This window comes from Pogoniulus pusillus, chromosome 9 (assembly GCF_015220805.1).
Source record: "Pogoniulus pusillus isolate bPogPus1 chromosome 9, bPogPus1.pri, whole genome shotgun sequence".
In the NCBI taxonomy this organism is placed as follows: Eukaryota; Metazoa; Chordata; class Aves; order Piciformes; family Lybiidae; genus Pogoniulus; species Pogoniulus pusillus.
Genome location: NC_087272.1, coordinates 13496297 through 13523423, shown reverse-complemented (window position 1 = coordinate 13523423; position 27127 = coordinate 13496297). Strand labels below are relative to the sequence as shown.

Genomic DNA, 27127 nt, shown 5'->3' with positions numbered 1-27127 from the left:
GCAGCCTGCTCCAGGGCTCTGTTTTCCTCACCACAAACAAGTTTCTCCTTATGTTGAGGTGGGACTTGCTGTGTTCCTGCCTGTATCCACTGCTCCTTGTCCTATCACTGGACACCACCAAAAAGAGTCTGGCACCTTCATCCTGACACTCACCCCTCAGATATTTATAAAGTGTAGTCCCAGTCTGAAACCTCCTGCATTTCTGAGCTACCAAACCACATAGAGTTAAAAGCAGGGTGCAGGATGGGTGACTTTCACAGGCAGGGCATAGAATCAAAGAATCACAAAATCATTGAGTAGTTTGGGTGGGAAGGGACTTTCAAAGCTCCATGTTGTTATGCTGGGGGCACTGGAACTGGATGCAGTGCTTGCAGGTGGGGTCTCAGAAGAGCAGAAGGGCAGAATCCTTTCCCTGACCTGCTGCTCTCACTGCTTTGGATACAGCCCAGAATGTGGTTGACTTTTTAGGCTGCAGATGATCCATACTAACCTGCTACACTACTGTTACACTATGAAACCACAGACATAAGTATTAAAGGTGGATATCAGGAGAAAGGGACTAGGCTTTGTCCAGTGGTGCCCAGTGACAGGACAAGGAGTAATGGGCACCAACTGGAACAGAAGAAATTCCATCTAAACATGATGAGGAAATTCTTTAATTGAAGGATGATAGAGCACATGCACAGGCTGCTCAGAGAGGTGATGGAGTCTCCATCTCTGCAGACATTCAAACTCTGCCTGGATATGTTCCTGCGTCACCTTCTTTAGGTGACCCTGTCTGGGCAGAGGGATTGAATTTGGTGATCTCCCGAGGTCCCTTCCAACCTCTACTATTCTGTGATTCTGTGAGAAGCATTGCACTTGATCTCCTATAAGGAGGGCCCATCCTAGTGCAAATTGAAGGACAAAGGAGGCAAAAGCTTGGACTAGACAAAACCTGGATACAGCAGAGGTCCTTTATCATGTCATCTCAATTCCTTGCCTGCTCTGGGAATACCACAGCTGATTGCAGTGAATTATGACAGCAGGGACGGCTGAAAAGTAGTCATTGTAACTTGATTGTTGATCTGGTCTCTATTCTTACTCTGTTGTGTTTCCCAGAGGGAGAAGAATGAGGAGTAATAGCACATCAAAACAAAGCAGGCTTTAAATACCAGGCTGGACACATCACCTTCTCTTCCCTCTTTTGTTAGTATCTGAAGGATGAACTGACAGCTTTGACAAGATGGGCATTGAAAGAATTTGAAATAAGGCCAGAGCTACAGGATCTAATCAAGACAGACTCTCCAGCCAGCTTTTGCAGAAGAAAGAGCTTTGTGCAGGTGGACTGCATACTAAAACTCAGAAGGGCAGGGAGTCACCACAGTTTGGTGGGGTTTTTTCCCCCCCTCCTGATTTTAGGGAAACAGAGGTGGATGTTGTGAATTTCTATCAGCAATCTGGAAAAAAAGCTCCTGCTGCCATCTTACCTTTCCTCCTTAGGCAGTCTGGACTTGTGGGTGCTGGTGGATGAGAAGCTGGACATGAGCCAGCAATAGGCACTTGCAGCAAGTCTTTGTCATGCAAAGCATGAGGGCAAGGAGGAGCTGCTGCAGTGCATCTGAAAAATGGCAGGCTTCTGCACAGCACATGGCCTCAGGAGACCAGGTCCAATTAGAATATCATCCAAGATCACTTTTCATTTAGCTTCTATTTATGACTACTTGGCTTAGCAAATTAATTCCGTTTACTGTGCAAACAAAGCCGCAAGTCTGAGAAGGTGAAGAGATCAGAAGATGATTTCTTAAGAGGATGCTTTCAACCAAGAGCTGAACAAGAAGCTAATGGTTTGGCCTGTGACAATATCCTTTATTCTACTTGAAGACTAGGCTTATTCTGTACCCATTTCTCTGCTGAGTGAGGGAAAAGTGGCAAGCAGTATATAGAGTTAGTAAACAGAGTTAGTAAATAGAGATAAATTAATAGTAAATAGAAAGTGATTAATAGTAAATAGTGATAAGTCCAGTTGTCATTGTAGTCTTCTGCAGCAGCAGGACCAAGATTCAAGAAAGCTGGTGCAAGCACACCATTAGTGCTCTCTTTCCACGCTTCTGTACTGCCTCACCTGGTTTCCTTACAGGCTCTTTGTCGCAGCCACGTTTCTTGTCTAATAAAGGGGAGGTTGTCTCAGGCTTGTGCAACAAGTCCACTTGTTCAACAAATTTTCCTCTTCCACAAGACCCTTTGTCTGTAACAGGCACTCTACACAAATCCAAATTTGCCTCTTACTCCTTAGTGTTGGCCCAGACCATCCTTTTCCCAAGTAGTCCCTGCTCTGCACCACTCTTCCTAGTCAGTAATCCCTATCCTATCTTCCTCTTCAGGCTCTGCTTCTGCTGTTTCCTAGAGACTTTGGCAGGAGAGGACAAACCCATCTGACACATGCCTGATTCAGAAGACCATCGAGTCTTTCAAAGCCACAAAGAAGAAACACTGCAGGAAGGTGTCTCCGGTGCGAGAGAGAAATGGAGCTGCTGGAATGTGTCTAGAGGAGGCCATGAAAGATGATCAGGGGGCTGGATACCTCTCCTATGGGGACAGGCTGGGAGAGTTTGGGCTGTTCAGCCTGGAGAAGAGAAGGCTTCAGGGAGACCTTAGAACACTCTTCCAGTTGAAGGAGGCTACAGGAGAGCTGGGGAGGGACTTCTGACAGGGGTTTGTAGTGAGAGGATGAGAGGCAACAGCTTTGAGCTGTAAGAGGGCAGATTGAGACTAAAGATTAGGAAGAAATTCTTTAGAGTAAGGGTGGTGAGACACTGGAACAGGCTGCCCAGGGACATTGTGTCTGCTCTCTAGAGGTGCTCAAGGCCAGATTGGATGGAGCCTTGGGCAGCCTGGTCTAGTGAGAGATAATCCTGCTCATGGCAGGGGTTTGGAACTGGGTGATCTTCAAGGTTCCTTCCAACCCAACCCATTCTATGAATCTTTGAAGGGATTTTGAGCTGCAGAGCAAAACATTTCAACAGCTTCACAGAGAGGGATCTATAGTAGCAAGGGAGAACTTCACTTCTCATTTGAAGGACTGATGAATGTTGCTATTTATTGTAAGTGTCTTAAGCAGTGCTTAGCAGGAACATGTCTATCATAAATTACCTACAACAGGATTACACATCAGAGATAGAAGCCATGGCTGATGGAATTCTGTTCAAGTACAGCAAAACCGAAAGGTTCAGAAGAGTTTCTCCGGCTTGACACCACTGTAATTAAAACCTGAAGTGAGAACACTCTCTCATTGCACCCCCATGGTAGGCTGTAGTGTTTTTTATCCTGCAGTGTTCACTTTCCATGCAGAGACCCAGATCTCCAGTCCTCACTTGACTGTTTCACAGCTGACATCCTAATTTATGCCAGCGCAAAATGGGTTTAGAGCACTAACAAATCACAGCAGTTATTTTACCCGAGATTAAATGACTCGAGGAAGCTCCTGGCAATGAAATATTGGGTCTTCTGCATTTCAGTGTGTCTCAGATGTAACCTCCAAATCTGACCTCCCAGCAGCTGAGGAGGGATAATTATCGTGTCTCACTCCGTAAATATTCCAAACATTGTCATCCTCCTCAACCAACATCAGAGATTAGGGTTGCAGAGGCAGCTCAGGAGCTGGTCTGTGAGAGCCAATTGGTGTTTGTGATTCTTTGCATTACCTGCAGAGTTTCTGCTTGTATCTTTTAACTAATTGTGGCGATAGTTCCTTAAATGCCAGCAGAGACACATGTGAGATGCACACATCCCATCTTCTCTGAAACAATTTCAAGATCTCCCCTTTTAAAACACAGGCCCCAAGGAGATCTGGCTGCAATAGAATCATACAATTGTTTGCTGGAAAAGCCCTTTTGGATCATTCAGTTCAACCATTCTCTTACTCTGTTCAATCTGGTGTTAAACCATGGCCCTCAGCACCACATCTCTGCCTCTTTGAAACACCTCCAGGCGTGGGGATTCAACCACCTCCCTGGGCAGCCTGTTCCAGGCTTTGAGAATCCCTTCAGTTAAGAAGTTTCTTCTGACAACAATTCTAAGCCTCCTCTGGTGCGACTAGAGGCCATTTTCTCTCCTCCTATCACTTGATACTAGGGAAGAGTCCAACCCCCACTTCACTCCAACTTATTTTCGGGGAGCTGTAGAGAGCAATGAGGTCTCTTCTGAGCCTCCCATTCTCCAGGTTAAACAACTCCAGTACCATCAGCTGCTCCTCTCTGGACTTTCTCCACCACCTCAATGTCCTTCTCGTAGTGAGGGCTCCAGGACTGAACTCATCACTCAAGATGTGGCCCACCAGTGATGAGTAAGGATAATCACTGCCCTTGCCAAAAGTCCCTCTCCAGTTCTGCTATAGACCCCTTCAGCTACTGGAAGGCTGCTCTAAGGTCTCCCCAGAGCCTTATCTTCTCCAGGCTGAAAAACTCCAGCTCTCTCAGTCTGCCCCTATATGGGGGGTGCTCCAGCCTTATGATCATCTTTGTGGCCTCCTCTGGACCTGCTCCAACAGTTCCACATCCTTCTTGTGTTGGCAGTCCCAGAGCTAGACACAGTACCTCAGAATAGGTCTCAGCAGAGCAGAGTGGCAGAATCACCTCTCTTGATTTCTCTCAAACCAGTGTTCTCACCTTTTTCAATCTATCTTTGATGTACAAAAGAGGTATCCAGTACTGGGTGGTAAATAGATGGGAGGATCTGACTGAATCTTCCAGGAATAACTCTGAATTTGACAGGTTCATTTGATACTCGATGTCTGTAAACTTTGATGGTCCTTTTGGGGTGAAGCACAGAAACTTGTGGCTTCCACTGATAAAGCAGCCAGCAGTCATATGATTTCTGTTGATATTTGCTGTGACCCTCCATGCACTCTTATACTGGTGGAAACCCTACAATGTGTAGTACTCAATATTTGCCAGTATTTGCTCCTACCTCTTTGTTAGCCTCCTTGCTCCGAGCAGCCAGTTTTGCTTATTGCTGCCACACTTCCCTGGTCCCCTTGGGCTGATGATTGAAATTAGCAATCTGCCCAGCAGCAGCAGGTTTCACACAGAAAACACAGAAGCAAAGTCACTCCCAGCTAGGCTAGAAAAAATTGCAGAGGTCATCACTAAATTTAAAGAGACCTCTCATGGCCAAAGGTCAGCTACAAAGCACCACCTCTGATTTCCATGTTCCCCCCCTTCTGATGAAGTGGAAGCAGTTCGGGCTTGTTCCACCTGCTTGTCCCTTACACTAGCAAGTAATATTTCTCCTTGCCACTAAGTGTCCTTTTTCCCACTTGGCAAGCACTGGTCTGCTCCCCACTGCATCGCCTTCTGTGCAAGAAGCTGGTCCTGCAACTGTTGGGGCACAATTACTTCTTTATTTTCATTAGCATCGTCTACAGCAGCTCAGCTTTGGGAGCCTGGCTAAAGTCCTTCCAACAGCCTCGTCCTTCTGGCAGCTCACTTGTCCTGCAGCAGAAAACCTGTCTTGCACACAGGTCAAATTTAAAAACTCATTGCTTGAAGGTGGATGCAGCTGGGCACAGGCTAAGCGTTCTGGTGAGTCATAGCATGGGTTGGAAGTGACCTGAAAAATCATCCATCTCCAACCCCCTGCCATGGGCAGGGACACCTCTCACTAGCCCAGGTTGCTCAAGGCCTCGTCCAACCTGGCCTTCAAAACCTCCAGGGAGGGTGCATCCATGATCTCCCTGGGCAACCTGTTCCAGTGTCTTACCATCGTCACTGGAAAGAATTTCTTCCTAATCTCCAGTCTCACTCTGCCCTCTTACAGATCAAAGCCACTGCCTCTCGTTCTGTCACTACAAAAGTAAAAAGTTCCTCCTCAGCTCTCCTGTAGCCCTCTTCAGGTACTGGACAACTGCTCTAAGGTCTCCCCAGAGCCTTCTCCAGACTGAAGAGCCCCAGCTCTCACAACCTATCCAAGCACTAACATTTTGGTTCAGAGGAAGGAACCTAGCAATTGGAAAGTCACTTTTTGGCTACCACAGCACTCCAGCACAGCACAGGTGTTCCCTAGTGATACCCTGGGCTACCCTCCAAGCAGTTTCTGTTAGGAGTGAGTTTGATATAAGAAAAAGTAAACTGCAGTAGTTTCAGTACAGCCAGAAACTGAGCCTCAGTCGTTCAGTTTCAAGAGCTGCCTTGGCTGCTGAAAGCAACAAAGAAGTGAAATAGACTCTGCTCTCACATCTCCAAATCCCAAGGGATTATATCAGAAACAGCAGGTGATCTCCTCCAGTTCTGCTCAATCCTCTGCACAGATAGAAAATTACTTTTAAAAAAAGAAATTTCCACTCTAGACTTCTTTTTTCTTTTTACTCTCCACACTAAGAAAGAACCTCACAAATGAACAGAAACCAAATAAAACAAAACAACACCATATCACTGTTTTTAACTCTTGTCTGCTTTCTGAGCTGTGCTCAGACATACCTGTACCACAGAGTCCTGCAGGGGCTGGACAGCTCTCTTCATCCCTCCAAGCGTGGAGCACTCTCCAGTCTAACGGGTGAGAGAAAAGACAGAAAAAGAATGAAGTTACCTTGCAGCTCTAAGGTATTAGCCTCAAAGTAAACTCTTCCCCTACACCCAGCACTGGGGTCACCACACTTTGAATACTGGGGTCTGCTTTGGGGCCCACAGGCCAAGTAGGACATTGAGAAGCTGGAGTATGTCCAGAGAAGGGCAATGAAGCTGGAGAACATGGCTGGTGAGGAGCAGCTGAGGTAACTGGGGATGTTTAGTCTGGAGGAGGCTGAGGGGAAACCTCATTGCTCGCTACAGCTCCCTGAAAGGAAGCTGGAGTGAGGTGAAGGTTGGTCTCTTCTGCCCAGCATCGAGTGACAGGAGGAGAGGAAATGGCCTCCAGTTGCACCAGTGGAGGTGTAGGTTGGGTCTTATAAGCAACTTGTTTACTGAAAGGATTCTCAGAGACTGGACAAAGCTGTCCAGGGAGGCTCCTGAATCTCCATCCCTGGAGGTGTTTTGAAGAGGCAGAGATATGATGCCATGCATGCATGATCCAATTCACTACTATCTTATCCTGTACCTCCATTTATTCTCTCCACTCTTACCTCCTTTCTCAAGTTAAAATGATGTTTCTTGACCCTTTTTAGCCCACGTTTCTGGAAACTTCTCAGAACCCATGGGCTGAACCAGTATTTCCAAAGACTGTAATTGTCCTTTAACAGCATGTTGGAAAAGATGAAGTTTTCAGACATACCCAACACAGAAAACAGATCTCAGTAGAAGATATTACAGGCCAAAATATATCCCAGCATCAGTGGCAAAACAGCAGCTGCAGAGATGGAAAAGCAAGAATTCCTTTTGCACAGCCTTCATGGTTAAATGGCAATGCTGACACAAGGCTGTGGCTCTCTGCTGTAATTGAGTGTTCTATTTCTCGCCCTTTATTACCAGTTTCAAGAATAATCTTCTGCCTTGTGGGGCAAGGAGAAGAGGGCAGAGAGAAATCAACATTTCTATTGAATGGGAAATTCTAGTAATTCAGTGGTGTTTTTTTTCTTCTGTGTAGGAGAAAATAGAAGTACTTGCAAGAAAGCACTAATTCCTTTTTCTTTTTCCTTGAGAATGAAAGAGTTGAGAAGAAAAAAGCTGTTTCACTTTTATTAAACAGTTTCTCAACTTAGATGATTTCCTTTACTTTCCTGCCTAGAGAAGTCCCACTCCATTTTGTTGAGCCCAACAGAGACCAGCCATGGAAATCCTCTTCCCTGTTGCACCAGGTGTGCCTGGGACAAGTGAGAAGCAGTTGAGGGAACTGGGGTCGTTTAGTCTGGAGGAAAAAAGCCTGAGGGGAGACCTCATTGCTCTCTACAACTCCCTGAAAGGAGATTGCAGTGAGGTGGACATTGGTCTCTTCTGCTTAGTAACAACTCATAGGAGAAGAGAAAATAGCCAGAAATTTTGCCAGGGTAGGTTTAGGTTGGATGCTAAATGCAAGTTGATTGAAAGGGCTCTCAAAGCTTGGGACAGGCTGCTCAGGAAGGTGATTGAATCCCTATCCCCGGTGGTGTTTCAGAGAGGCAGAGTTGTGGTGCTGAGGGCCATGGTTTAGCACCATCCTTGGCAGAGTTAGAGAATGGTTGGACTGGAAGAGCTTAAAGGGCTTCACCAAACCAAAGTGTTCTCTGACTCGACATTTGCACATAACACACACAGGAAGAAGAAACACCCACGTTGAAGTGTGCCTTCAAAATGAGGTTGTCACTGTCTTCTCTGTAGCTAGGCAGGCTCCTCTTACCACAAGCTTCACAGTGCTAAGAGCATCACAAATCCCAGGAATGGTCACACTTATTCCAAGCAAAGGCCTGCCTAATCCCTTAGAAACTCTCAGACAGAAACCAACTCCTGCCTGTGACCTCAGGCAGCCCTTAGGATGAGATTAAGAGAAGGTATCTTTTCCTCATGTTCCTTATCCAACATCCAGCCATTTGTGGAGTGTGGTTTGTGGAGCCAAATGTTGGGTTTTATGTGTTTAGTGTGTCTCAACCAATTTATTCTCCATGAAGTCCAAGACTCCCACTGAAACAGTGAGAGCTCTTATCAACAGTAAGCAGCAATCATTATCTTAGAAGGCTAATGTCTCTGCAGACAAACTTCAATAAGGAGCCATCTCCTCTCCCATCTTTTATGCTTGCAACCTCTCAGCCTCTATCCATGCCCTCCAGCTCCTAGTTCTTTGTGCCACCAGTTTATAGAAATCTGCCAAAGCAGAGGAGAATTTTGTGAGCTGTTACACACACATTGAAGGCCACCAGCACCAAGGCCTGGATCAGCAATAGTGTGATCAGCAGGCCCAAAGAAGTGATTCTGTCCCTGTACTCAGCACTAGGGAAGTCACAGCATTGGGTCAGTTTTCGGCCCCTCACTCCAAGAAGGACATTGGAACAGATCCAGAGAAAGGTGACAGAGGTGGTGAAGGGTCTGGAGAACAGGGCTAATGAGATGGAGCTGAGGGAACTGAGGGTGTTTAGTCTTCAGAAGAGGAAGCTGAGAGGAGACCTCATTGGTCTTTATAACTCCTGGGAGGGAGACTAGAATGAGGTGGGGATTGATCTGTTGTGGTATCATTGGGAATGACACCACAAGAGGAAATGACCTGAAGTTGTACCATGGGAGGTTTAGGTTGGAGATGAGGGAAGATTTTTTTGCTGTGAGAGTGGTCAGGGATTGGAACAGGCTTCCCAAGGAGGTGGTGGAGTCACTACCCCCAGAAGTGTTCAAGAAATGTGTGGCTGTGGCACTTTGGGATATGATTTAATGGCCATGATAGTGTTAGGTTGAGGGTTGGTCTGTTCCAACGCTTGTGCAAGTGAATTTCAGACTAGAATATTTGCTTCATGGAAGATGCATTTCAAAAACAGACTACAGAGAAAAAAATGGAGCTATTTTTTTTCTGTATGAACCCAGAGAAGCATACAAAGCCCTGTATGCTGTGCATCTTCACTGTAGAATGTCATCTGAAACCACACAGAGCACTATGTAAACAAGAGTTGAAGCCCTGTAAAGGAGTGTGAAGTTCAAAGGTTCAGTTGCAAGACCTTCTCAAGCATACTAGATATGATTCACAGAGTCACAAGTTGGAAAGGACCCTTAAAGGGCATCTTGTCCAACCCTCCCTTCACTCAGCAGGGTCACCTCTAACTACAGCAGGCTGCATAGGGATGCATCGAGTCTGACCTTGAATGTCTCCAGGGATGGAGTCTTAACCACATCCCTGGGCAACCTGCTTGTGTTTCACCACTCTCATTGTGCAGAACTTCCTCCTGATGCCCAGCCTATATCTTCCCTGCTCCAGTTTCAAACCATTGCCCCTCGTCCTGTCACCACAGGCCCTTATAGATAGTCCCTCCACAGCCTTCCTGTAGGTCCACTTCAGATATTGAAATGCATCTCTAAGGTCTCCCTTCTCTTCTCCAGGCTGAACAGCCCCAACTCAGCCTGTCTTCATACAAGAGGTTCTCTGGCCCTCTGATCATCTTTGTGGACTTCCTCTGGACCTGCTTGATCAGGTCCCTGTCTCTGTGTTGTGGGCCCCAAGGCTGGACAGAGTGACTTCGATTTTGTTACACATAGCAGTAAGTGCTCCCATTAGATCAATAGTGTGATTCCCTCAGGCTCTAAAGCATCCAGCTCTGTATCTTGCTGGGGATTGATGGTGTAGGGCAGAGAGTATGATGATGGGACAGGACACACAGGGGTCACCAAGTCAAATCACTGATTGTTTTGCTGTTTGGTAATTTGAGAACAGTTCTTAGAAGACAAAGCTCAGGAAGCAAGGCAGAAGCAAATGCTTGCTTCTCTAAAAGCATCCCATTCAAATCAGTGAGCACGTGAAGAGAACTCACACTCTAAATAGCAGTTGTGCCTGACCAAACTGAGTTCATTACTCTACAACCTTTGCCCACCTTTCTCTCCTCTCTGATGAGACCACAACTACTGTTTCCTGATGTGATGCCAACCCCTAGTGAAAAATCCATTCCAATAGGTGTAGGTTGGCATAGAGGCCTCTATTAATGAGCTGACATTAGAAACAGCTTTCATCTCCTGCAGACATTGGTATAAGAAGGTGCTTAGGAGATCTCTAAATGCTGAAGTCATTGTTCTGTGCAGGAACAGAATCATAGAGTGATAGAATGGTTTGGATTGGAAGGGACCTCCAAAGCTCATCCAGTCCAATCCCCTATAGTCAGCAGTTGTTGTCTACAGCTACCTGAAGGGACATTGTAGCCAAGTGGGGGATGGCCTCTTCTCCCAGGCAGCCAGCAATAGAACAAGGGGACACAGTCTCAAGTTGTGCCAGGGGAAGTCTAGGCTGGATGTTAGGAGGAAGTTCTTGCCAGAGAGAGTGATTGGCATTGGAATGGGCTGCCCAGGGAGGTGGTGGAGTCACCATCCCTGGAGGTGTTGAAGCAAAGCCTGGGTGAGGCACTTAGTGCCATGGTCTAGTTGACTGGCTAGGGCTGGGTGCTAGGTTGGACTGGATAATACTGGAGGTCTCTTCCAACCTGGTTGATTCTATGACATCCTCTACTAGATCAGGTTGCTCAGAGCCTTGTCCAGCCTCACCTTGAATATGTCCAGGGACAGGGCCTCAGCTGCCTCCCTGGGCACCCTCTTGCAGTGTTCCAGCACCCTCGTGGTGCAGAACTCGTTCCTAACATCCAATCTCAATCTGCTCTTCTCTCATTTAAATCATTGTCCTCATCCTGTCACCGCAGCCCTTTGGAAACAGTCCCTCTGTGGCCTTCTTATAGCTCCTGCATGTAGTGCAAGACTGCTATCAGGCCTCCTTCAGCCTGTCCTCATAGCAGAGGTGTTCCAGCCCTCGGATCACTTTGGTGGCCCAACATGGTCATGACTGAGCTTCCAGGCCCCTGGGGAATTATACTTCTATAGAGCTGAAACTTAATGGGTGTGGTATTTTGGTGGGGGGAGGGAGGGCAAATTCCCTTAAGAGGACCCCAGAGACTCTTGTCCTGTCCCAGGGGATGGATCTGGTCACCCCAGGATATGGTAATATTGTCATTCTATTCCATTTCCCTGCATCACAGCCCATAAGGCAGTGCCTGGTTGGTATCTCTCTCTTCTCCTCCCTGCCTCTCCTCCCTTCATCTCTCTCTGGGGAGAGTGGTGTCCGACTCACCTGATGTGCTGCGTGGGGCGGGAGGCTCCCAGCTGCCCGCTCCCCTGAGGTGCTGCGTGGGGCAGGAGGCTCCCAGCCGCCTGCTCCCCTGAGGTGCTGCGTGGGGCAGGAGGCTCCCAGCTGCCTGCTCCCCTGAGGTGCTGCGTGGGGCAGGAGGCTCCCAGCTGCCTGCTCCCCTGATGCGCTGCGTGGGGCAGGAGGCTCCCAGCTGCCTGCTCCCCTGAGGTGCTGCGTGGGGCAGGAGGCTCCCAGCTGCCTGCTCCCCTGATGCGCTGCGTGGGGCGGGAGGCTCCCAGCTGCCTGCTCCCCTGAGGTGCTGCGTGGGGCAGGAGGCTCCCAGCTGCCTGCTCCCCTGAGGTGCTGCGTGGGGCAGGAGGCTCCCAGCTGCCTGCTCCCCTGATGCGCTGCGTGGGGCAGGAGGCTCCCAGCTGCCTGCTCCCCTGATGCGCTGCGTGGGGCAGGAGGCTCCCAGCTGCCTGCTCCCCTGAGGTGCTGCGTGGGGCAGGAGGCTCCCAGCCGGCAGGGAATTTTGAGCTGCGTCATGAGGCCTACCGAGGCCTTGCAGGCCTGAGGTAAGGAGGGCAGCCTCGGCCTACTCCCAGGCCTGCTGAGGGTGGATGTGTGGAGGGTTCTAGAAGGTTTTAGTCCATAGAGCCTAGCTTTGTGGCACAGAGCTAGGTGTAGAGCCTAGCTTGTGGATGTATCCATTCTACCTGATTACCTTTTGCATGTATGCACCTGTAAATAGCATCCCCCTTTGAAGTCCCAGTCAGCGTGCAGTGCATTCACCCTTAGCCTCCAAAGGCAGCAAAGTCACTGCTGCCCTCCAGCCCCGCGTAGGTTGTGGCCCTAAACTGGCACTACTGGCAACAAGCGAACCCTGCCACCTCAAGAGCTGGGCTGGCACCTTCCTGCTGCACTGCTGGCAACAAGCGAACCCTGCCACCTCAAGAGCTGGGCTGGCACCTTCCTGCTGCACTGCTGGCAACAAGCGAACCCTGCCACCTCAAGAGCTGGGCTGGCACCTTCCTGCTGCACTGCTGGCAACAAGCGAACCCTGCCACCTCAAGAGCTGAGCTGGCATCTTCCTGCTGCACTGCTGGCAACAAGCGAACCCTGCCACCTCAAGAGCTGGGCTGGCACCTTCCTGCTGCACTGCTGGCAACAAGCGAACCCTGCCACCTCAAGAGCTGGGCTGGCACCTTCCTGCTGCACTGCTGGCAACAAGCGAACCCTGCCACCTCAAGAGCTGGGCTGGCATCTTCCTGCTGCACTGCTGGCAACAAGCGAACCCTGCCACCTCAAGAGCTGGGCTGGCACCTTCCTGCTGCACTGCTGGCAACAAGTGAACCCTGCCACCTCAAGAGCTGGGCTGGCACCTTCCTGCTGCACTGCTGGCAACAAGCGAACCCTGCCACCTCAAGAGCTGGGCTGGCACCTTCCTGCTGCACTGCTGGCAACAAGCGAACCCTGCCACCTCAAGAGCTGGGCTGGCACCTTCCTGCTGCACTGCTGGCAACAAGCGAACCCTGCCACCTCAAGAGCTGGGCTGGCACCTTCCTGCTGCACTGCTGGCAACAAGCGAACCCTGCCACCTCAAGAGCTGAGCTGGCACCTTCCTGCTGCACTGCTGGCAACAAGCGAACCCTGCCACCTCAAGAGCTGGGCTGGCACCTTCCTGCTGCACTGCTGGCAACAAGCGAACCCTGCCACCTCAAGAGCTGGGCTGGCACCTTCCTGCTGCACTGCTGGCAACAAGCGAACCCTGCCACCTCAAGAGCTGGGCTGGCACCTTCCTGCTGCACTGCTGGCAACAAGCGAACCCTGCCACCTCAAGAGCTGGGCTGGCACCTTCCTGCTGCACTGCTGGCAACAAGCGAACCCTGCCACCTCAAGAGCTGGGCTGGCACCTTCCTGCTGCACCAACAACACTCTAAGTAGCATCATTCCATCAGTGCCCAGTGTGCTCGCCTCTGCTGAGGTAACTAACTGCTAACCTCGGCAGCTCGCTGCAGGGATATATTGCAGCACCTCAAGCTTATGCAGCCCTATCTATAGAATCATAGAATCAAGCAGGTTGGAAGAGACCTCCAAGCTCATCCAGTCCAACCTAGAGCCCAGCCCTATCCAGTCAACTAGATCATGGCACTAAGTGCCTCACCCAGGCTTTCCTTGAACACCTCCAGGGCAGGAGGATCAGCTTTCTTTCCAGAAGAGTTCCCACACAAGGAAGCATGACTAGTGAGGAGAGTTAGATGATGCCTGGGCTTGATGATCTTCAAGGTCTTTTCCAACTGGAGAGAAAACACAAGGGGCTCCCCTCTCTCTCCGAGTGTCCTCTCACCCTATCAGTCTCATATTTAGGTCTCACACCTTCAGACTCAAGACAGGAAGCACCACCAAGTGGACAGCCCACAGAGATTTTCTCCAGACCACACTTTTCTTTGCATTGATGTGTGCTGCTGAGTTGTAGCTACCTGTGAGGAAAAGCTACCTACTCCACTGCTGTTCTCTACTGCAAGCTGGAACCCCACATGCTTTGCTGAGTCAGGCCTCCCTCCTCTGGAGCCTTCCACCAGGACTGCAGTAAATTATTGCACTGAAGCAAATGTCTTTCTTTGAGTCATGTTTGAGACCCAGGATATGACAAGTCACAATTCTCTTCTACTATGTAGACTAAAGGCCTTGCTGCTGGCACTAGCCAAGAGGCCAAATCACTGCTGTCTGCATCCCATCCTCCTACAAATATCTATAGATGTATCTGAGCACTCAGACTACCAGCATGAGATATGTTTCAGTGCTCTTACACCTTGCAGAAATTATCAAGTGACACATTGATGCTGCAGCTCAAGTGCTGCCCCCGCTCCTAGTTGTCTCTGCAAAGTCCAGTCCCAGGTCCTCACTAGATGTGGTGATGAGGGTCCTAGTTTAGCACCAGCCTTAGTAGAGTTACAGAATGGTTGGATTCAATGATCATTACAAGAAGGACATTGAGGTGCTGGAGCGTGTCCAGAGAAGGGTAACAAAGCTGGGGAGGGGTCTGGAGAACAGACTTGGCAAGGAAAACTGTGGGTCTTTAGTCTGAAGAAGAGGAGGCTGAGAGGAGACCCTGTTGCTCTCTCCAACTCCCTGTGAAAGGAGGCTGCAGTGAGGTGAGGGCCAGTTTCTTCTGCCTAGGTGATGGGAGACAGGAAATGGCCTCAAATTGCACCAGGGTAGGTGTAGGATGGAGATCAGGGAAAATTTCATTGCTGCAAGAGTGATTAGGTATTGGAACAGGCTGCCCACCATCCCTGGAGGTGTTCAAGAAACGTGTGGACACAGCACTTGGGAACATGGTTTAATGCCCCCGGTGGTGTCAGGTTGATGGTTTGATTTGGTGATCTCAGAGGCCTCCTTCAAGCAAAACAGTTCTAGGATTCTGTGATGCTGAAGCTTAACTACTGCCCTCTCCCCCAGTTTCCTCTGCAATGTCCCATCCCTGCTCCTCATTACATTTTGTGCTTATGGCCATCGGGTTAGCTCTAGCCTTAGTAGAGTTAGAGAATGGTTGAACTGGATGGCCTTAAAGGTATTTTCCAACTGAAATGATTCTATTCTAGTCCCAACTGCTTAAGCATAACCCCAGGCAGCATCTCTGGGGGAAACCAGAGAGAACTCAGATGAAAGCCTATTCCTGTAGGAGTCCACAATAGTTGGCCATGATACACCCAGCTGAACTTAGTGCTCCACACCCCAAGCCTTCCTGTTACTAATGACCCTTTGTGGGTCTTCTACCCACATCCTCATGTGGGTGGGTGGTGGTGGTAGGGGGTTTGTTGCCTTTTTCAGATGCGGGCATGGACTTACAGCTGTGTGCTTTTTCTGTGACAACACTGCTATGAAACCTGGCACCCTGTGCTCCATCAGCACAGCAAGCTGAAGGTAAGGCATTTTCAATGCACGAGGGACTGCCTTTCCTCTCTCTCCCACCGCCATCTGCCCCACTGTTCTATCAAGGTTTTTCAAGACAACAACAAAACCAAACCCCACTGCATTCTCCCTTTTCCATACTATCTCAGACTTCAGTGACTGTGCTGTCAGTGTGAAAGCAGCCACCTTGGGAGAAGCACTGACTGCATTACAAACGTGGAGCTGAGCTGCAGCAGATGTCATTTCCAAAGCCAGCCTCGCCCTTGCTCTACAAACACAAGCAAGTCATTGAGACATGCTTGAGAAAATATCTCCCTGCTGCCCACAGATAATTTACCCCCCAAATCTCTCCCTTCAGCTGGAGATCTTCACACTATGTTTTTTTTCTTTTTCCCCCAACTGAGATTTAAAAACTGGAGGGAGATGGGGGACAGAGGGGGAAAAAGGTCCTTTAAGAAATAGAATCATAGAATCAACCAGGTTGGAAGAGACCTCCAAGATCATCCAGTCCAACCTAGCACCCAGCCCTAGCCAGTCAACTAGACCATGGCACTAAGTGCCTCATCCAGGCTTTGCTTCAACACCTCCAGGGATGGTGACTCCACCACCTCCCCGGGCAGCCCATTCCAATGCAAATCACTCTCTCTAGCAAGAGCCTCCTCCTAACATCCAGCCTATACTTCCCCTGGCACAACTTGAGACTGTGTCCCCTTGTCCTATTGCTGGTTGCCTGGGAGAAGAGGCCACCCCCCACCTGGCTACAACCTCCCTTTAGGTAGTTGTAGACAGCAATGAGGTCCCCTCTGAGCCTCCTCTTCTCCAGGCTAAACACCCCCAGCTCCCTCAGCCTCTCCTCATAGGGTTTGTGTTCCAGGCCCCTCACCATCTTTGTTGCCCTTCTCTGGACACCTTCCAGCACCTCAACATCTCTCTGGAATTAAGGGGCCCAGAACTGGACACAGGACTCAAGGTGTGACCTGACCAGTGCTGAGTACAGGGAAAGAATAACCTCCCTTGTCCTACTGGCCACACTGTTCCTGATGCAGGCCAGGATGCCATTGGCTCTCTTGGCCACCTGGGCACACTGCTGGCTCATCATCAGCTGCTATCTACTAGTACCCCCAGGTCCCTTTCCTCCTGACTGCTCTCCAGCCACTCAGTCCCCAGGGACTGCAAATAAAGCAGGGCTGAAATGGCAATCTGAACTTTGGAAATGGAGTAGTGCCAGAATGATATCAAAATTACATTTTGAGTGGAGGGGGGGGGGGGGGGGGGAGGGGGAAAGGCTTAGCTTCTAAAAACTTGTATTCTGAAAAAAAATGTCTGGAGTTTCCACATCAGATATGGGCTGCAAGCTGCTTCTATCTTTCAAGGAGTTCTGTATTTACACTGTGGCAGGATTCTATTTATTGAACTTGCTGAAAAATGAAGAAAAGGAGGTAGGACTGTGGTTGAGGACTCCATGCCGAGTATTAGATATTAAGCTGATAGATTATTATGATCTAAATATCTTAAAGTCCCATTAGTTAACACTAATGACAAGGCGAGGGCGGGTTTCCTGAAGAGCCTTTCTGTCTCCTCAGTCATCAGCACTCAGCAGAATGCAGGAGCAGCATTTCAGCAATCACTCAGATTTCTCTGCCAAGTTGCAGCAGCACCCCATGCAACAGTACGAGCTTGGGGCAGAGCAGCTGGAAGCTGCCCAGCAGAGATAGATCTGGGGGCACTGGTTGACAGCAGCTGAAGATGAGTTGGGGTGCATTCAGGTGGCCAAGAAGGCCACCAGTGTCCTGGCTGGGATCAGACTTGTTGTGACCAGCAGGAGCAGGAAAGGGGTTGTGTCCCTGTGCTTAGCATTGGTGAGACCACATCTTGAGTTCTGGGTTCAGTTTTCGGTTTGAGGCCCCCAATCCAAAAAGGAAGCTGGTGAACAGCCTGGTGAGGTGCAGCTGAGGGAACTGGGGTTGTTTAGTCTGGAGTAGAGGAGGCTAGGAGAGACCCTCACTGATGTCTACAACTCCCTGGAAGGAGACTTGAGTCAAGTGGGGGGTGATCTCTTCTCCCAGGTAACAGGTGATAGTAGGAGAGAAGACAGCCTAAAGTTGCACCAAGGGAGGTTTAGGTTGGGTGTTAGAAACAACTTCTTGACTGAAAGAGTTTTTAAAACCTGGAACAGGCTGCCCAGGGAGGTGGTTGAATCCCTGGAGGTGTTTCACAGAGGCAGAGATGTGGTGCTCAGTGCCATGTTTTAACACAAGCTTTGATAGAGTCAGAGAATGGTTAGACTGGATGAGTTTGAATGGCTTTCCCAACAGGGACTATTCAGTGATTCTGCAACACTCTGCCTACAGAAGACAAAATGCAATCCAGTTGATTCACCAGATCTGAGTGCTCTCCTTAGCAGCTGTGCAATTGGCTTATTGGTGCCTAGAAAGTGGCCTCTTTCTATACCTGTTCAATTAGAGATAATGATTGAGGACATTGATCACATAGCTACAGAAAAAGCTTTCCACACTCTGCAGATAGTGTGATCCAACATCCATCTCCCTGCTTTTGTCCTATGGCTGTGCTCTCCACTCCTTGGCCTGAAAGAAACAAAATTTCACCATTTCTCTACCATCAAACCATGTCACAAGGGGTCCTGCTTTGGGTAAGAACAGAGCAGAGACTGGTCAGTGCTGTCCTCTCCCTGCTCAGGCTCTGCACACTCTGCAACTCAGGCTACAATGTTCTCACTGACTGTGACTGCTTCCAGCAGAGAGAAGGTGATGGGCAGAGTCAGCACTAGGGCTTGGGAGTGCAGACCAGGGGCAGTGCTACAGTTTGTGTGCTGTGTGGGGGTGCAAAGTGAAAGGCCACACCTGCAGGGAAGAGTGGACAGTTCAGATGACTTCTGCCACAGCAGCTGTGGTGACAGTGACCAATTGCTCAGAGGGCTTAGGTTCCAGAGTGGTTTGTATGTCTTTGATTTTATTGTTTTAGTTTCATTAAAGCACTTTTTCTTATCCAATGCATAATGGTCAGAGTTGGTGTTCTGATTTTTTTTTCCCAACCCCAAGCACACGATCCTGCTTCAGTGGTTTTGTCAGCCTCCATGCCCACAATCTGTGGCCCACACCTCCACCCTGAGCCAGATGCTCTATTTTCCTCATCTCTGTTTTTAAAGTATTACTGTGAAGCAAAGTAAAAGCATCCACCTGTCCTCAAGCCTGTGTTTCCCCAGGACATTTTAGGAAACTGATAGGATATAGGATGAGGGGCAATGTTTTGAAACCAGAGCAAGGGAGATTTAAGCTGGACATCACAAAAAGGTTCTGGCACAATGAGGGTGGTGAAACACTGGAAGAGACTGCCCAGGGATGTGATTGAGGTCCTGTCCCTGGAGACATTGAAGATCAGACTTGACAAGGCTGTGGCAGGCTACTCTCTAGTTGGTGTCACTGCTGGCTGCAGGGTGCTTAGACAAGATGACCTTGAAGGGTCCCTTCCAACCCAGTGCAATCTGTGACTCGTGAAACAAAAGTTCCTTATTACTGCAGGAGGTGCTCAGATTGCACAGGGCCAAATCAGAAAGAGAACCTACAGGGATAGAAGTTATTTTTCTCCTCCACTAGTTCTGCACACACCACACCAAGCTTCACATCACGGAGCAGCTGTACCCTTCCACGCCCACACCAAGCTGCCTGGAGCTCTGCGCTGTCAGATCCTCTAAGCAGACAGATGAGAGCCTCATCTGCTGCTGGTAGGTTCCACAGAAAGATTCCCTTTAGCAGCAGAGGCTTTCATGACATTCTGTGTATTAGCCTCCCAGCTCTGCCTCCTGAAAGGTTCTCTAGATTTTGGAGCTAATCAGTTAGGTCTTTGGTAATACAGCTCCGTTTTTTACAGAATATAAAGAGAAGGTCTCACATCATGTGAGCTGATTCTTCAGAGGCCAGAGAAAGTCACTGGAATCTCTCCTTCCTGTTGTCTCCTCAGGACAAGACTCTTTGGGTTAGCACTGAACAGCATAAAGGTGAGTTCATGTTAGGTCATGAGCAGAAATCATCCAGGAGACAAAGCAAGATGGGAGAGAAGACCATGCAACTTCAGCTGAAAACATTGAGAACTTCCTGAAGTTTCTCTGTAAGGAGACAAGAAGTGACAGAGCCTCAGGAGAAACTGCCCTTTATTCTGAAAGGATCTGTCACAGGCTGTCACCTGTCACTGAAGAAATTATCCACACTGTACCCAAACACAAATATCAGCAGGGCTTAGGGCAAGTGCAGAGCAAACTGCAGTTGTGTCCTGCAGAATATTCCTGTCACTAGAGAGACATTTGTTCATTACATGAGAGCCTTTCCTATGGCAACTCCTTACTGAAATATAGAACCACAGAAGGGTTTGGGTTGGAAGGGACCTTAAAAATCACCCAGTTCCAACTCCCCTGCCATGGGCAGGGACACATCCCACTAGACCAGGTTGCTCAAGGTGTCATCCAACCTGACCTTCAACACCACCAAGGAAGAGACATCCACAGCCTCCCTGGGCAACCTGTTCCAGTAACTCACTACCCTCACTCTAAACAACTTCTTCCTCATCTCTAGTCTCAGTCTTCCATCTTCCAGCTCAAAGGTGGAATTGATCCTCACTCTGTCACTACAAACCCTTGTCAGAAGCCCCTGCCCAGCTCTCCTGTAGCCACTGTCAAGTACTGGAAGATTGCTCTAAGGTCTCCCTGCAATAGGTTTGCATGGTAAAGAAATCACCTTTCTCCAACATTTATTTGCAAGAAATCATCACAAGCTTGACTCAGCTGCTCACAATCCTTTTAAAGTCTCCTGCTGCTGGATTCTTGTGGTTACATGGGAAAAAATCCAACTGCAGCTACATGAAAAAAGCCCAACAGAAACCCAGCCCACGCTCTTGCTACTTCCTACTGAATATGTATGGGCAGGGAACAGCTGAGGTGTGAACACTGCCATGTGGCAAGGGAAAAGCACTCAGCACCCAGACAGCATCCTTACACATGGCTGATGGGACAAAGGGGAGCAAAAACTCTGCTCTGAAGCCAGGCTCACAGCTGAAGGACACTGGGAGACAAAAGACATTCCTCTCTTAGATTACAAGGCATGCACTGAGGTCACCTGGGGAGCTTTGGAAAGAACTCCCTTCACATCTGACTCTGCGAACTCGAGAGCAGATTTGATACAGGAACTTGCATCAAAACATGAGGAGGAGCTTATTTACTGTGAGGGTCCAAGCACAGGCTACACAGAGAGGTGTTGAAGTCTCCATCTCTGGAGAATTTCAAACCCTGCCTTGACATGCTCCTCTATGACATTCTCTAGGTTAACCTGCCTTGGCAGGGGTGTTCAGAGATTCTTGAATAGTTTGGGTTTGAAGAGGCCTTAATGATCATCCAGTTCCAACCCTCTGCCATGTGCAGGGACACTTTCTGCTAGACCATATGAGCTCAAGGCCTCATACAACCTTGAACACCTTCAGGGAGAGGGCAGCCACAACCATTCTGGGCAAGCAATTTCCATTATCTCACAGCACAGTGACTTTGTGTAGCTGAAGAAATCCATTTTTATCTCCAGTACTCCTGGAAACAGAAGTAAGCAGGAGAGCTGAGCTCCATAAGCATTGTTTTATGGAAACCCATACAATGGGGTGCAGGGAACAAATTTCCATTGGTTCCAGCTTAAGGCAAAGGCACAGAGTGACAGGAGTCTTGAGGGGGAAAAATAATTGTCCTAACAGCTGCACAGAGTCTGAGAGCTCCCCTTCAGAAGACTTTCTCCAGAGCCCTCTTACTACAGGCTGACTGATGTGGGGTTTGGCACACTAAAAGGTGTGGTGTAAAGCTGTTAGGAGACAGACCTGTCGAAACAGAAGCAATTTCTCTAAGGACTTTCTTGCATCCACAGCTGACAGGCAGAAACCAGAAGTCTCAAGAGCAAAAACTGCGTAATAGAGCTGAGTTTTAAAAAAAAAGCCACCACCAAAATTACAAATATTAAGGAGTGTTTTGTTCCAGGCTTAGCACAGGCACTGACTCTGTCCTCAGAAGTAAACAAAACTCCAATTTGGTGGTGTCAGAATACTTCATAGAATCATAGAATGCTTTAGGTTGGAAGAAAGCTTAAAGGTCATCCTGTTCCAACCCCCATGCCATGGGCACAGAGACCTGCCAGTAAACCAGGTTGCTCAAGACCTCATGCAGCCTGGCCTTGAACACCTTCAGGAAGGGGGCATCCACACCTTTCCTGAGCAACCTGTTCCTCACCATCCTCACTGGAAAGAATGTCTTCCTAATCTTGCCTCCACGGAGAAAAACACAGCACATAGGCATACACAGCTTGCCAAACTGGGCCCTTGATCTGAAGAAAGGACATTAATTGATATTAACAAACATTAACCCCCCTCTGTCAATGCCATTTCAGAGCAGAAGCCCATCAGCACACCTGCAAGGAGCTCATCCATTTGCTTTTGCCACTTCTGTTTAATAAATAACCAGAGCAGTGTTTTACTCACGGAAAATCATGCCAGGTTTTTCCACTGGGATGGGGAGGGAAGCCTCACCTGTGATCCATTCTAAGACATTTTTTATTATTATTGTTATTTTTAGTTTGGCAGCTGAACCTAGAAAATCAATTACTTGTGCAGTCCTGGCTGACAGCTGAAAAAGCAGCTTCTAATCTTGTGTCAGTAAAGGCTGTTGCCATGAGCAGTAAGATCCTCTGAGTGACACTCAAACCCGCGGCTCTGAAAAGGATTTGACAGCTCTTTTTCTTTAGCTTTCTTCTGCTTCGTTTTGTGGTTTGGGGTGGGGCTTGTTGGGGTTTTTAAATAGCAAAGTCCCTTATTATCACTTACACAGAGCACTTCTGCTCTCCAGTACCTTAGCTGGAAATCCACTGGTTTAATCAAGCTTTAGGCTGTGAGCCTTCTGTTCCTTTGCTGTGATGGTCTTGGACATGAAAGCAGAGTCTCTGCCATTTTTACCTCACGTGTGACAGAATCATAGAGTGGCTCAGGTTGGGAGAGACCTCAGAGTTTCTGTACTTCAACCTCCCTTGCCATGGCCATGGATGTCCCTCAGCTAGATGTGGTTGCCCAAACCCTCATCTAACCTTGCCTTGAACACCCCTCCAGGGAGAAGGGATCCACAACCTTCTTGGGCAACCTGTTCCAGAGTCTCAGCACCCTCATATTGAAGAACTTCTTCCTAAGATCCAGTCTAACCCTGCTTTCACTCAGCTTCAAACCATTCCCCCTTGTTCTGCCTGTCTCTAGACACACCGATGACAAGTCCCTCTGCAGCCTTCCTGTAGGATCCTTCCAGATATTGGAAGGCAGCTCTAAAGTGTCCCTTGAGTCTTCTCTTCTCCAGGCTCAACAACCTCAGCTTCTTCAGCCTATCCTCATAGCAGAGGTGTTCCAGCCCTTGGATGATCTCTGGGGCCCTCTTCTGAACTCTCTCCAACAGCTTTTTTTCCCTCCTTCTGCTGGGAACACCAGAACTGGATGCAGTATTGGAGGTGTGGTCTCAGCAGAGCAGAGGAAAGGGGCAGAATCCTTCTCTTGCCCTGCTGGCCACACTCTTCTTGACTCAGCCCAGTCCATTGCTGCCTTCTGGGCATGAGAGCACTGCTGGCTCATGGTGAGCTTTTCAGCAGCCAACACCCCCCAAGCCTTTTTTCAGAGCTGCCTGACCCAGATGCAGGACCTGCACTTTGGCTTGTGGAACTTCATGCAGTTGACACTCATCCACTTCTCAAGCCTGCCAAGATCCTTCTGGATCCTACCCTCAAGTGAGTCCAAAGGACCACACAGCTCACCACCACACACACACACCAGCACCACCACATCATCAAGTTACTGACTTCTTAACCAGATTGCTTGATGCAACTAATTTTAGCAAGGCTCTGCTGGCTTGAGTCAAGGGGGAGAAGCTGCAGATAGCCTGCTTCCAGACACTGTAGGTGACAATGTTATTCTCTAACAAGACAGAGAAGGCACAGTGCATTTGAGGACAGACGTGCGTACAGCAAATAAGTAGCAAGACCCAGACAGTTTAAAAAGTTGTTGACAAGACAAGTGTAGTGCCAGATGCCCCTACCTAAGGTTATCCAGCTGAACAGTGTGTGCAAAGCAGAACCATGATGCTGTTCACTGGGCTCATGCCACCCTTCCTGGAGACCAGCCTGTGTGGATATTTCTCCTGAACTCACCTACTGTTCTGTCCTTAATAAAGAAAAGTTGCTCTCTGTTCAAGGCTCTAATCTCAGGATTTTGACTGACATCTGGATTAGTTTTCCTCACAAAAAGCACAATCTCAGAAGAAACCCTGTAAATGTTGTGCAGCTTGTAGTTAAAACACTCAGTCTGGAGAGAAATAAGACAAAGCTAATTTCCTTCATCCCTTCATAATCCCTGTCCTCTTTTATGGCAGTTTTCTTCCCTCAATTCAAACTCTTTGACAATCTTTTACCAAGGCAGATATAAACCGAATGCAATTATGAGGAGTGCATTTTCATTCACCACGCTGCACACACTATGTGTTCTCCCATCACCCTCAATAAATCTCATTTTGAGTGAGCAGACACGTTAAAGAAATTTCATCAAACTTTAGGCTATAACAAAACAAAATTATATTCAACAAATCATAACGGACAAGATAGTCAAACACAGATAAGACAGCACACAGCAGACCAGTCAACATTGATTAGCAGGTTTGCTAAATATATTTGCAGTAGGTGGCAAAACAGAGAGCAAAAATAAGTTGTCTTAGCTGAAGCCCTCCCTGCTTTCTCCATCATCTCCAAAGCAGGCAGAGAAGGATGTTAGTATGCCACACATGCCCACAGCTGAGCACACAGAGCACAAGCCTGGCGTGTGCTTTAGATGGTCTGCTGGAGACCAGGGCTCTGATAGCCCTTAAAAACACAGTCCAGGACAAGAGGTGGCAGAAATATGAAGGTTCACTTCAGTCACACCAGTGTGCAGGGAATCTCCATTCCCCATCTGTAGGGAAGAGAGATCACCAGCAGCCAAAGGCTGCTGCAAGAGTCTGCTGCAGAGCAATTGCCTCTCTCTCCAACTGCAAAGGGAGAGATGAAGCCCTCAGAAGCAGCAGGACCACAGAACTTTCAGGGTACCATTATTCATTTTTTCCCTCTTCTCAAGTATTTCACAGAATCACAGAGTGGTAGGGCTTAGAAGGGACCTCTGGAGATCATCAAATCCAACTCCCATGCCAGGGCAAGGTGACCTGAAGAAGGTCACACAGCAACATGTGCAGATGGGTTTTGAATGTCTCCAGAGATGGAAACTCAATCACTTCCTCGAGTAACGTATCCCAATGCCAAAAAATGGCATCAGTAGATCCTTGTCTGGCACAGCCACAGGAAGAATCTATTAGTGCTAGCATTCTTTACACCAGGACTTCCCCATGTAACTATCATTACCCAGAAAAATTTTAGCCTCAATCTCTGTTGGCTCCAAACTTTGTGCTGCAATGCACCAAATCCCCCTCCCCTGTCTTTCCACATGTAGCACAGAAGTACGGAATGGTAGAGTTGAAAGGGACCTCTGTTTATCATCAAGTCCAACCCCCTGCCAACTCAGGTTCATCTACAGTTCACACGAGAACACACCCAGGCAGGGTTTGAATGTCTGCAGAGATGGAGACCCCATCACCTCTCTGGGCAGGCTACTCCAGGGCTCTATCACAGAATCATAGAATCAACCAGGTTGGAAGAGACCTCCAAGATCATCCAGTCCAACCTAGCACCCCGCCCTAGCCAGTCAACTAGACCATGGCACTAAGTGCCTCATCCAGGATTTTCTTGAATTTCCTCCTCATCTTTAGATAAAACTTCTCATGTTCCAGTTGGTGCCTGTTACACCTTGTCCTGTCACTGGGCACCACTGACAACTGCCTGGTCACATCCTCCTGAGATTTGTAAGCATTTGCAGTCAGCTCCTCCGTTCCTCTCTGCCCTTTTTTTCTTCATGTTCAGATCACTGTTTGGTTAACTGAACTTTGGGATAATCAGTTTACAGGAGTTTACTGTTTACCCTGAGTTTGTACTAAAAGGAAACAGGAAATCAATTCCTTGGTGGCAAATTCAGAGAAAGCTTTCCATTTCCCTCTCTCCATAGAATTCCTGAATATTATTAGGCTGACTTAAAAAACCCAAACAACTAAACAAACAAACCCCTAAAAAACTAAAACCCACAGCAAGAAAAGCAATCAAAGGCAAAAGAACAGTCCAGGTACAAAGACTACTCCATTAGAGAAGGACTTCTCAGCCTGGCAAAGGAAATAGAAGAATGGACAGGAGCAAGGAGATGTTGAGAGTAAGCAATTGGCAAACAAAGTTTGTTCTTAGTCTTTCCCAAGACAGGCATCAGGAGACGTTGGGGAAATGCAGAACTGCTAAAATCAAAAGTAAATAATAAGGGGAGGTTTAGTTGGAGACTAAAAGAAACTCCTGGACTGAAAGGGTTCTCAGAGACTGGAACAGGCTACCCAGGGAGGTGGTTGAATCCCCACTCCTGGAGGTGTTTGACAGAGGAAGAGATGTGGTGCTGAGGTTCATGGTTTAGCACCAGCCTTGGTGGAGATAGAGAATGATTGAACTGGATGATCTGAAAGGTCTCTTCCAACCAAAATGCTTCTGTGATTCTATGAGGTGGTTATTTAGCTATGCAGAACAGACTCACAAAGCTCCTCATCACTTTATACTTGCATCTGAAGATGCAGCCTCACTGGTCATCATCAGAGATTCACAGCTTCACAGATTGCATTAGATTGGAAGAGATTCTCAAAGAGCATCTTGTCCAACACCCTTGTCATTCAGCAGGGACACCTCTGACTGCAGCAGGCTGCACAGGGACACAGTAAGTCTGACCATGAATGCCGCCAGCAATGGGGCTATGATCACATCCCTGAGCAGCCTGTTCCAGTGCCTCAGCACCCTGATTGTGCAGGACTTCCTCTTCATGTCCAGCTTAAGTCTCCCCTGCTCCAGTTTCAAACCATTACCCTTGTCCTATCACCACAGGCCCTTCTAAACAGTCTCTCCCCAGTCTTCCTGTAGGTCCCCTTCAGATACTGAAATGCAGCTATAAGGTCTCCCTGGAACCTTTCCATCTCTAGGCTGAACAGTTCCAGCTCCCTCAGCCTGTCCCTGTTGCAGAGGTTCTCCAGCCTTCTGGTTATCTTCATGGCCTCCACTGGACCCTCTCTAGCAGTTCCATGTCTCTCTTGTGTTCAGGGCCATGCAGGTGGACACTGCACTCCAGTTGAGGTCCCACCAGAGCAGAATGGAGTGGGAGAATCACCTCTCTCCATCTGCTCTACACTCATTCCCCTCTGCATGTTTCCTATACTCTGAACATCATTCTTATTCCCTCAGAACAGAGGAGCCTCAGTGATACCAAGTCACATTTTGTTTACTTTTATTTATGGGTCATTACTGAAAGCTAAGAAGCACCTCACCTCACAGCAGCCCCTGACTGTGCCTCTTTT

At 48.4% G+C, this 27127-nt stretch overlaps 1 long non-coding RNA gene across 2 annotated transcripts in view; it reads right to left on the bottom strand.

Moving 5' to 3' along the window:
* LOC135178061 (uncharacterized) overlaps positions 1-27127 on the bottom strand; it is a 156003-nt gene that overhangs the window by 62262 nt on the left and 66614 nt on the right. For both annotated transcript variants that reach the window (XR_010303337.1, XR_010303336.1), the window contains exon 2: positions 6456-6524. This is a non-coding gene — a long non-coding RNA (uncharacterized LOC135178061). The remainder of the gene's footprint in view (positions 1-6455; positions 6525-27127) is intronic.